Source organism: Taudactylus pleione, unplaced genomic scaffold, assembly GCF_031769625.1.
Source record: "Taudactylus pleione unplaced genomic scaffold, aTauple2 ptg000360l, whole genome shotgun sequence".
NCBI lineage: Eukaryota > Metazoa > Chordata > Amphibia > Anura > Myobatrachidae > Taudactylus > Taudactylus pleione.
In genome coordinates this window covers 227,501-239,790 of record NW_028284761.1, presented here as the reverse complement: position 1 = coordinate 239,790, position 12,290 = coordinate 227,501, and the positions used below count along the sequence as shown (strand labels likewise).

The 12,290-nt window shown below is 43.7% G+C and overlaps 1 protein-coding gene across 1 annotated transcript in view; it reads right to left on the bottom strand.

The window, feature by feature from the left end:
* Nucleotides 1–8,768: 8,768 nt before the first annotated feature.
* The window catches only part of RAD21 (RAD21 cohesin complex component), a 46,177-nt gene continuing 42,655 nt past the window's right edge, over nucleotides 8,769–12,290 (bottom strand). Inside the window, exon 14 of the mRNA XM_088444372.1 lies at nucleotides 8,769–12,290. This exon is cut by the window's right edge and continues 249 nt beyond it. The gene's annotated coding sequence lies outside the window, so the exon portion shown is untranslated.

Sequence of the window (12,290 nt, the reverse complement as noted above, 5' to 3'; positions counted from 1 at the left end):
AAATTATTGCATCATATTGGTGGTTATGTGTATATTTTTTTAATAGAATGTGAGTGCATTATATAAAATAAATCATCTCACACTTTTATACAAACTGTATCGCACTATGTTTTATTTTCTATTTCTTTGAGAAACAAATTGAAAGAAAGTTGAAGGCATTATATGGAAAAGGTTTGAAGGAGAGGAAAAGGAATTCACAATAAAGTCTATTGGAATTTGAAAAATAACTTTTAATTGTCAATTTAGAGTAAGAGACTTCTATATGTGCTTCAATATTTGTTGAACATCAACAGCGCCTGAGTGGAACTATATATTTATTGTTGCTGTGTTGATACTGCCTTTTATTTATGTCAGTTATAACGATCACTGTTTTTCTCCTCATCCCTCTGTGGCAGGTGAGTGGTGTTTTTCTTATACTTCACATTTAATTATTATTTGTGAAGGTTGTGACATTACATTGCATTGTTACCTTTAAAATTTATATGTCAAAAAGTAAAGGCAATCAGGAAGGGGGCCCCTGTACTGATTTCATGTAAAGCCTGTTTAGCGGGCTTGACCTCTCAGGACTTGATTAAGGATGGTTCGTATGCTGTCTGTTATAAAGAACCACCTCACCAGTCCCTGTACAAGAGCCATCTTAGGTGTCCTCCTTGTCTCAGGTTATGAAGACGTTTGTCGATTATATGGCTACTCCAATAATGCCTCCTTGTATGGGGGTACCCACAGCATGCTAGGTTTATACCTCCTATACATCCTTCCTGGATGGATGCTTATGCCCACTCAAGTCGGAGTATGGCTCAGTCAGCGGTTGCAGGCAGACTGGTAGTTACTAAGGCATCTAAACTCAAGTTATTTATTTATTTTTATCAGTTTGCTCAGCATATGGATTCAGACGCATCATCAGACGACTCAGATGAGGCGCAGGGTTCTTCTCCAGGGTCTAGCTTGGGAGAGGAGGACCATCCGTCTTCAGTGGATGTTCCTTCTTTGGTGAGGGCGGTTAAATCATTCCTATATATTTAGAATAATGAACCAGCTCCTAGTAAGGCTCTAGTGTTTAAACACCAGGTGGTGGTCAAAACAGAGTTTCCGGAATCTGAGCAGCTCACTGAGCTTATGGAAGAGACATGGGGTATCCCAGATAAACCGTTTTATGTGCATAAAAGATTAACATTGTATCCTTTTCCAGCTTCTGAATGAACGAAAAGGGAGGTATCTCCTACTGTGGATGCTCACGTGACGCACTTAGGCCCTCATTCAGAGCCGCTCGCAATTAGCGCTCGCTCGTTCATAAAAAGGGGGTGGCTATTCAAATGAACCGTTCACTCTTTGCGGTCTGTTGCCGCCTCCATGTCTGAACGAGCGAGCAAAACATACGCTCGTTTATTTGATAAAAACGCCCCCTGGCCGCTCGCATCATACGTCATGTCCGCTATTTATTAGATTAATCGAGTACATCGGACGGCATATGAACTGCTCGCTATTCTTGTGGTTGTTTTTTTCAACCACAATATTGCGGGCAGTTCTGACTATAAAATAACCCAGTGACGTGGTGAATGACGCTGCTGTATTAATTATGCACACCCATAAAACGCCCGCTTTGACCTTTAAGCACGCCTGCGTTCTGATCTCCACTCCCCCTTTTCAAGCACCTTCCCCTGTTACCACCCACATACGCCTCATTCTGTCACTCAAATTAGCAGGCATTCGCTATATAGCGAACAAACGATTTTCGGCCGCACTGACTGGTTCGCGCATGCGTACTAAAAACCGTACGCATGCGCAGATGTGCAAATATCGCTCGGAACGAGCGTACTGCCGCTTACGAGCGGCTCTGAATGAGGGCCTTAGTCAGAAATGCTACATTGCCTATTCCGTCAGCAACTTCTCTTAAGGATTCTGCAGATCGGAAAATTGAAACATGTCTTAAGGCAATATTTTCATCATCGGGTGGGGTGCTGCTCCTCCAGCTGTGGCTGGAGCCTGGGTAGCCAAAGCTGTTGAAGAATGGACAGGGGCAGTGGAAGACCGGTCTACCAGAGAACAGATGAAGTATATCTCCCACATACAGGAAGCGGCCTCTGATTGGCGAGGAGCTGCAATAGATGCTGGAATTCTAGCTTCTAAAGCATCAGTAGTGGCACGCAGGGTCCTTTAGTTAAGTTCCTGGAAAGCTGATACAGGATCAAAGGCGGCTCTGGAATCCTTACCTTTTTATGGAAATACTTTTTGGAGCAGAGTTAGATAATGGCTACTCTGGCAGCTTCTAAATCTGTAGGTCTGACATCTACTGCTACATCGAAGTCTAGCCAGTTTTCTTTTTGTCCTCAGGGACGAGCAAGGGAACAGCCTTCCCCTAAGACGTCTAGTTTTCGCAAAATTTCAAGGCGACAAACTAAGAGGTCTGGGCCGGCCAGACGTCCAGCGTCCAAGCCGGATGACAAACCCTCGGCCCTCGGTTGTGCAAGTACCACCTCTGGTCCGCATTAGGACCACCTTGGCACGCCGTGTATTATACAGTTTAGAGATTAAAAGACTGCAGGAGGATATAGCCGGGTTTCTGATTTATTGTGTGAGTACCACCTCCGGTCTATAGACATTTTATAACAACCAATTTGTGACCTATACATGTAACATATGGAACCTGAACTTAGGTGTCTTTAAAAGAAACCAGGATGGAATCTAAATATATGGCTTTAAGTGAACACATATCTTTCCATATTGTAGCTTGAATTGCTACATTATTGCTCACTTTATACATTGTATATTTATGCGATTCGCTGGTCCATGATCACATTATTTATTGTATTATTTTATTCATTTGTGTCTTTGCAATTGCATTTTTATTGGGATTAAATATTCCATATTGACTCACCCCATAGTATTTGCCTTCAGCGCTCATCTTATCTTTTTCTTTTTGTAATTTTAGTGGTTTTGCAGAAACCACTTTGTGAGCTGCAGACTGTACGAGGTAGTTTGAGGTTGATCCACAGTGCACGGTTACATTGTGTATATTTGCTCTTCCTCTATGGCAGAATGTTAACACAGGGTCCCTGCCGGCATCCGGACTTACCTCGTCTGGCTTTGACGGCGTGGCTCTTAAATTTTCCATCTTAAAAGCAAAAGTTTCTCCAGCCGAGATTTAAACAATGCTTAGGGCACGAAACCCTGCCTCTGCCCGCATTTATTACACAATTTGGCATTCTTTCGGTCAATGGTGTTCCCACAGGAAGTATGACCCTAAGGTGTTTAGGGTTTCCCGGGTACTGGCTTTTCTCCAGGCTGGTTTAGACCTTGGCCTCCGCCTGGCCACTTTCAAAGTGCTGGTTTCTGTATCATCAGTCTGGTTCCAGAGAAAGATTGTTTCATTACCAGATGTTACAATTTTTTTTTTAGGGAGTTCTGATAGTTCGGCTTTTTTTTTTCTTCTTCAGGATCCATAGGGATACCATGGGGATATTATGGTTGAAGACCAGGCACCAAACAGTTAAAGCTTCAGCTCCCAGGATGCCTCAGGGTCCTCCTCCATATATATACCCCACCCCTAGCCATAGAACTTCAGTTGTTCGTTTGGTGCGGCAGGATTAAGATGCACCTTTGTAACAGGAGACTGCTCAGACAGTCCTAAACTTTTGTTTTACATTTTTGGGTTGGCAGTACTAAGAGTCTGAATTAAGACGCATACACTGCGACTCCATCTAACTCCGTCGGGCCACACCACCAGTAACTGGCCTGGTGATTTTGGCAGGTCGCAGCTAAGCTTGCTAGCCGCAATGTTACGACCAGAACTGCAAACGGATGTACGGAGACGTCAGGTAAGGTGATTCCTTGCTTACGGGGAATTGCGCGCGGTAGTCCTTGCTTCTGATGTCAGAGATGCACCAGAAGCTGCTGCTGCCAGGGCCCGGGATTGTCCACGTCCTCACTACACCACTGGGGCCTTATCAGGATTGGCAGAAGATGCTTCTGCTGCCACGAGGCCAGCTGGTTAACGCAGCTTAAGGGAGTAGGCACTCCCCCAGCAGCTCCTCCCCCAACCCAGATGCAGTCCCTACAAAGGGTTTTGCGTGCCTGGGTTGTTCCGCCTACCCTCCACATGTAATGAGACGCTCACGGTCCACGCTCAGTGCACACTATAGCTGTTGGTCTCAGGAGGGTTAGTCAGTCTCCCTGTATATCTCTCCCTTGGTTAAGGTATATAGGGGGGGGAGATGCAAGAAGCCCTGAAGCAGTATCAGCGCCACGTTATGTTCGCTGATACCGCTTCTCCCCGATGTATGATCGGGGGTTGAGCGGTAAATGAGTCATTATCAGCGCTGCCATCTACAACATAGCAGCGCCGATAGTCTGGGCCATGTATGAACGGTCAGATCGCCAGACCGTTCGGCCCGCTGTAGCTGCTGCTATCGACAGCTACAGCCTGGCGCAACCCTATCCCCACAGCAGGGGACAAGACTGTCCCTGCTGCGGCGGCCGCTGGCTCCATGCTGGGATCTCACACATGCTCAGTGGACCGGGACTGAGACACAGGGCATCAGCACTAAGCCCCACAAGCTCGCTGCCTTGGTGTCATCCTTGACTCTGAACTGTCCTTTGTTCCCCATATTCAATCTGTCTCAAAATCATGTTACATACATTTAAAAAACACATACAAAATTCGACCATATCTCACACAAGACACTGCAAAAACTCTAATCCATGCACTTATTATTTCCCGCCTTGACTATTGCAATAGCCTCCTTACTGGTCTTCCCAAAAACAGACTATCACCATTACAATCCATTATGAACGCAGCTGCAAGGCTTATCTTCCTTGCGAAACGTTCTTCTTCTGCTGCCCCGCTCTGTCAGTCCCTCCATTGGTTGCCGGTTTTCTACCGTATTCAATACAAAATACTTTCACTTACACATAAGGCCATTAACCAAACCACACCAACATACATCTCTTCACTCATCTCAAAATATCTCCCAACCCGACCTCTCCGCTCAGCACAAGATCTGCGTCTCTCAACCCCATGCATTACTTGCTCCCATTCACGGTTACAGGACTTTCTTTGCGCTGCACCCACTCTATGGAATAACCTACCTCGCACAATAAGACTTTCCTCTAGTCTCCAATCCTTTAAGCTTTCCCTGAAAACTCACCTCCTCAGGCAAGCTTATCAGATTCCAGAACCTCCCACATAACCTTCATAGCTTCCATATCTAATTACATCCCCTTTTACAGTCCACACAATCTCACACATCGTCTTTCTCTCACATCCTCATGACATTTGGTCGATATTCCTGTGTGACTGGATCATGCAGCCAACCAACTGTGCATTCTGGCTGGACCAAAATGCAATATATAGCACCTATCCTTGTGTATCAATGCCTATTTCCCTTAAGATTGTAAGCTTGTGAGCAGGGCCTTCCTACCTATATATCTGTTTGTTATTACCCAGTTTTGTTCTATTAATGTTCCAATTGTAAAGCGCAACAGAATATGCTACGCTATATAAGAAACTTAATAAATAAATAAATATGGAAACTCGCCTATCAATTATTTTGGAAATGGAGCCAGGGGATTACATGGCTTCCCTGAACATTCAGGATGCATATCTGCATGTTCCCATTATACCATCTAACCAGCAATTTTTACAGTTTGCGGTCCTTCAGCAACATTACCAATTTCAGGCTCTACCCTTTGACCCATCTACGGCTCCCCAGGCATTCACCAAAATAATGGCAGTCATGACGGCCTCTCTCAGGCGTCAGAATTCTGCCATATCTGAATGACCTGATAATGGCAGACACTCCCGATTGTTTTACAAAACCATCTTCAACTAACGATAGTGCGCTTACAAAAGCACGGCTGGATCATCTTTTGGAAGAAATCACTTTCTCCAACACAGCAGATGGTACATCTGGGAGGTCTTCTGGATTCTCGGGTACAGACTATGTTTCTGCCAGAGAACAAGATTGTGGCCCTACCGTTGCAAATACGCACGCTGCTTCGCAAGCGAAGTGAATCCATTCTGTAAGCAATGCAGGCCCCAGAATCTATGATATCCACCTTCGACATAGTGGGGTATGCGCAGTTCCATTTCAGGTCTCTGCAAAGATTGATTCTCTCCAAGTGGAACTGACAGTATCAGCCAAAAAAAAAAGTAGTACCAGAGGATCCTTCTTACTCCAGATGTTCATCACTCCCTCCTGTGGTGGCTGAGAAAGGATCATTTGAACAAAGGGCGCCCATTCTGGTTTCCAAATTGGATGCTTCTCACCACAGACACCAGTCTCTGCGGATTGGGAGCAGTGCCAGGTCATCACACTTTTTCAGGGAAGGTGGACAAATCAGGAAAGTCATCTGCCAATAAATATTCGGGAACTGCGAGCAGTATACAAAGCCCTTGTCATGGCACAGGACTTACTCCAGGACAAGCCGGTTCAGATCCAGTCTGACAATGCAGCAACAGTGGCCTACCTCAATCATCAGGGAGGCACAAGAAGTTACGCAGCCATGAAAGAAGTGACAAGAGTTGTGATTTGGGCAGAATGTCATTTTCTGGCTATCTAGGCAATATTCATACTGGGAATACTCAGTTGGGAAGCAGACTTCCTAATCGCCAGGACACACACGCCAGAGTGTTCTCTCCATCTAGGAGTGTTTTCAGCTCCTGGTAAACAAATGGGGTCTACCAGAAAAAGATCTCATGTAGTCACGTCATAACCACAAGGTCCCCAGGTACGGGTCCAGAGACCAGACAGCAGGCTTTGTGGATGCACTGGCAGCAAGACGCAACTTCAAGCTGGCATCTCTTTCCTCCTCCCAGAGTTTTCAGGAAATTCAAGCAGGAGTGCGGAACAGTAATATTGGGTGCTCCGGCTTGGCTCAGACATCACTGGTTTTCCGTCATACAGAATCTATCCAGAGACCGTCCGTATCCTCTTCCTCTATTGTAGGATGTGCGGATGCAGGGTCCCTGCCAGCATCCGGACTTACCTAGTCTGGCTTTGACGGCGTGGCTCTTGAATCTTCCATCTTAGGAGCAAAAAGATTTTTCCAGTTCTGTATTTCAGATAATGCTTAGGGCACGAAAGCCTGCTTCTACCCGCATCTATTACAGGGTTTTGGCATTTTTTTGGTCAGTGGTGTGCCCACAGAAAGTATGATCCTAAGGTGTTCAGGATTTCCAGGATACTGGCTTTTCTCCAGACTGGATTAGACCTTGGTCTCCGTCTGGCTACATTGAGAGTACATGTTTCTGCACTCAGTCTGGTTCCAAAGAAAGATTGCTTCTTTGCCAGATATTAGAGTTCTGCGAGTTCAGCCTCCTTTTGTCCCACCGGTAGCACTGTGGGATTTGTCTTTGGTTCTTAAGGGTCTACAAGCTCCTCCATTTGAACCTCTAGACTTTGTAGATTTGAAAGTGGTTTACAGTGAAGACACCTCTCGCTATCTCTTCTGTTCGCAGTCTCGGATTTGCCAGCGCTTTCTTGTATGTTTTCCATTTTTGATTCTTCACCAGGATAAAAGCTGTTCTTCGTACAAGGGAGCGTTACCTTCCTAAGCTAGTGTCCAGTTTTCATGTAAAAGAAGAAAGCATAACCCCACACTCAATTGGATACAAAAAATCTGACACCTGCAGGAGAAACCCTGCAGGTGCGATATTTTTGGTAAACTCGCCTAATTCGATATGCCCTTATGTGTAGCAAATATTTAGGAGCTCAAGTGTCACGTTCCTGTGAGATTTCAGATATATCTACTTTTGGGAGTTTCTGTATTTGTGAACGGACCTATAGACGATTGGGGCCCTGCTGTGCTATGGGCCTTTTCTGTATAAGAGGCTCTTCTATGCGCTCTGAAGAGGTGTCAAACTCGTGGCTCTCCAGCTGTTTTGGGACTACATATCCCAGCATGCCCTGCACAGTTTTAGCATGACCTAAAAGCAAAACTGTGGCAGTGCATGCTGGCATGTGTAGTTCCACTGCATGCAAGTTTTACACCCCTGAGAGGGGAGTGTACTTCTGAAGAACATCTGTAATGTTGTGTACACTGTCCTTTTCAGGACACTAATTTGTAACTAAATAAACATCTACTTGCATGCAGTGACCACCAGGATAGCCCGAAATGCTATTCCATTCTGCGGCTGTTCTGGGTTCAACTCAGTCTGTCTTGTAGCTGAAGCCCTTGGCAAGCACACACTGGCCCATAGCAAGGGACTTGGAAGCGGTCCCAGGTGCCGGTAGTCTGAGTCTAGGAGAAGCTGTTTCAGTGTCAGTGCAGGCAGCTGGGTGGAACACATTGTCTCAGATGCCATTGTAGAAGCCTGGTCATGGCAAGTTACCCACCCACAATGCAATGCCAGGGACAGAGATCCCCTAGGGGTGGTGAAGTGCCAAATGACTGTCCTCAGCCTACGACTTACCAACGCTTGTTCCTACAAGTTAGGATGAAGAAATGGGGTGAGGGTGGGGCAGCTCGCACTATGTAGTCTGTCGTTACTAAATGACGCTGTATTTTACTTTATGTCTTATTACTCTATAATGCACATATGCTTGTACAGAGCTGCAGACACCTTGAAAATACAAATTTGTATCTTGGGCTGTGCTTATTGTAGGCATACATATGTGCACCTCAGACTTTTTGGGGGATTTCCAAGCCACAGCATTGTAGCAGCTTTCCTAATATTTAATATACAGTATTAGGGAGATGTGGCCATACTAAAACCCCTTTCCTGGTTTAAAATGCAATTACAATACAGAAATGACCCTAAGACACTGAAGTATAGATCAAGACTTTTATTAGAAAAGTTATACATAACACAGCATATCAACTTTTTCATAAACAATTATCTCAAGAAGCAATGAAGAGTAAAATGCTGAACAAGTAACAGATTTCTATAATTAGAACATCCACGTTTATCTACAATCTCTTTATACAAGGAGGGGGGCGATATTTGAGGCACGTCAAATAGAAACGCGCTTAAAGCTCTGATTTTTTTTTTTTTTTACTTTACACTATGATCAAGAGAGAGGATTTTGTATGTAGAATTGGAAAATATAAATTAAGTTGGGCAGCCACATTGTACATTGGAAGTGCGAATTTTTCATAAGTAGTAGAGTATAAACCAAAACGTAAATGAAGTCTAAGCACGATGTGGATAGTTGGAGCTGCAGACTTATGTTCCATTGTTATACAGGGATAGCAATGGAAACCATGAAAAGATTAGTCCTTCACAATACAGAGGGGACAAAAACCTTGTTAAACTTATTAGATAAAGAAAAAAAAAACCTTACAAACCAACCCTACAACAGAAGTGTGCAGTGTTTAGACATGAAATGTAGCAGACATACGGTTAGGCTCCGATAAGACCTATTTTTACGTTTGATGCCGATAATTTGTTCCGCAATAATTTCACCCCAGCTCCAGTATAAAATACCACATTATAGAGGAGCCTTTCCTAGTAACGACAGCACTCAGGATGGGCCTTACAAAGGCTATACATACACATGATAAAGTGTCCAACACCATCTAGGCTGCATCTGTTGTATTAGCAGATAAATGGAGATAAATTAACTTCCTGTAATTAGGCAAACGTCGTCAGGATGTGACCAGATTATGTATTATCTCCCCGTCTCATATCAAGGTTTGATAACTAGAACTCTTAATTGGTAACCATGTTTTGATAGGACACTGGAGATTCAATTGAAGCAAGCAGTAATGTCATGATGTGACAGCTGTGTAAGACTATGCAAAGTAATAATCCAGCAGTTAAGATCTTAAACATCATTCTATCTTTGCATCCCGAGCCCTTGAGGACCCCCATTGCTGCAATAAGTCTATATGGCCAGCCGGACGTTAAAGAGCTGCCATTGGAAATCCAAGGAAACCGCTTACAAGATTAAACAAATTTCACATTCAGCCTAAGACAGAAACATAATACTCAGGTTCCCATGGATACCCATACTGAGGAACGGTTTCCCCATCTGCACCTTTTTATACCTGCAACGCAGATCACTTCTCTTTAAAACCATTTCACAAGAGCAGAGGAAAAGGGGGCGGCTATGATAGAGGTTGCAGAGTAACTTCTATACAGACACTGGGTGTATGGGGGGGGGGGGGAAGCCTGAAGGGCTTAAGAAACTACAGTGTGTCGATATCTAGATATGGTATTATAGTTTTAGTGAATACCTAAGGAAATTGTTATTCTTTAAATGAGGGCTTCCAATGGGCAGACAAAGAAATCTCTATTACAGACAGCAGAAATGGTTTCATTTTCTTTTAATGACTTAAAATACTAAAATGTGTCCATATTTACAGGAATATTTTACATTTGCTACTACAAAAAGTTGAATAAAAAGTCACATTTTTTTTAAAAAAACCAAACACTCCAACAAGCCCGGCCAGACACAGAAACGTCAGCTCTGTACCAAGATGAAGTTCCCTATAAAATTGCACATGTGACGTGTACACGCTGCTTCACACGCGGAGCATTTTTTTTGGGGGGGGGGGCTGACCCTAAAACCCTGGAGAACCCAGCTCACTGATTCACCAAGAGCCGGTGACAGCAATAACCACTCGTGATGGATACAGGACTGTGTTCTCCCGACCATCCGTTCAGCAAACAGTATAAGAGCAAGGTGTATATGGCTTGTGCTTTTTAACAGAAGACTGTTTTAAAATGATAGAAGCACATGAAGACCCACTACAGCCTGCTGACCTTCCCCGATGTATCTAGGCAATACGTCTAACACCTCAGTTGTAGCCTTTTCTGTAGATGTAGGTCCCTTGGACACAAGATACCTATAGCATGTGTATGTAAATAAGAATAAAAAAAAATAATCTGCAATGAGGAATATATGTACTTCTGCCTTTTTTGGCTACAGATTTACCGGTCCTATTGAGTACTATAACCTGGACTGAATTACATCCATTACACAAATCTACGCAGTTGGTCATCCGTTGAATGTGACTACACCTGAATGTGACTACACCTGAATGTGACTACACCTGAATGTGACTACACCTGAATGTGACTACACCTGAATGTGACTACACCTGAATGTGACTACACCTGAATGTGACTACACCTGAATGTGACTACACCTGAATGTGACTACACCTGAATGTGACTACACCTGAATGTGACTACACCTGAATGTGACTACACCTGAATGTGACTACACCTGAATGTGACTACACCTGAATGTGACTACACCTGCAGAAAGAAACACCTCAGCAGAGGAGGACAGGTGACCAGAGCTTAATGCAAATGATCCTACTATAAAACAGTCTGCCTTTGGTATGCAGCTATTCGCTATTGTTTGTTGCACTATTCTTTTAAAAATACACTTCTCTGGCGGATTAAAGTTAGCTGCCACCCTGACTATCCATTGCTATTTTTGAGTTAAAGTTGTGTGTTCATTGGCTTACACTATACAATGTTCACTGAACTGGCGCCTACTGCTCCGTATTAAGGCAATTTTAAAACCATAGAACTGAACCGGTTGCCAACCAAGGACGTCGGGCAAGCAATACCCCTCTAACGCACAATTAAAATGTGTGGTCTGACTCATCTGTTCCCGATGCTTGTATTCCCATTACCCAGCGAGACCCACAGCCTGCACAGAACAGAAGATGCTTTCACTGGTTCCAGAGTAAAACAAAAACCATTAACAGACAATGGTGATGGGGTTCTTGGTGTTAAGCCAATTCGGATTGATTTTTTTTTTTTTTATACAGGATTTATCGTTTTCCTTGATCATTGACACTCCTACATATAGATGGATAAAAGCTTAAACTTTAACATAACCATTGCACTTGCTAAACTGGCAAAACACAAATTAAAGCTACAAGTAATCTGCTACTGTTGTAAATTGGGAGGATTAGGAACACATTTTACTCGCACAGAAGGGTCTGCTGTGAAGTGGAATAACCTTAAGTAAAACTAGTAAAAAGGCAACAATTTAAAACAAGTGTGTGTTTTTTGTTATCAATACAGCACACAACTGTGTGGCAATCTCAGTATTTACGCAGTATCCTCCAATTTTACTCCAGAGAAGCCGTAAGGAGTCCGTTTAAACTATTCAAAAAAACAAAAATTTAGCAAAAATTACACTCACCCCCCATTCCACATTTATAACCCATAAAAATATAGATGTTACATTAGGGGGAGGGAAATAAAGGATAAACTGTACATATTAAAACAATCAAGACATAAAAGCCAGGGGCGAATTCACCAACATGACAATTGACCAGCAGGGTGTTCAGGGAAGCCGATACTACATTGCACTGCCATGCAAGCT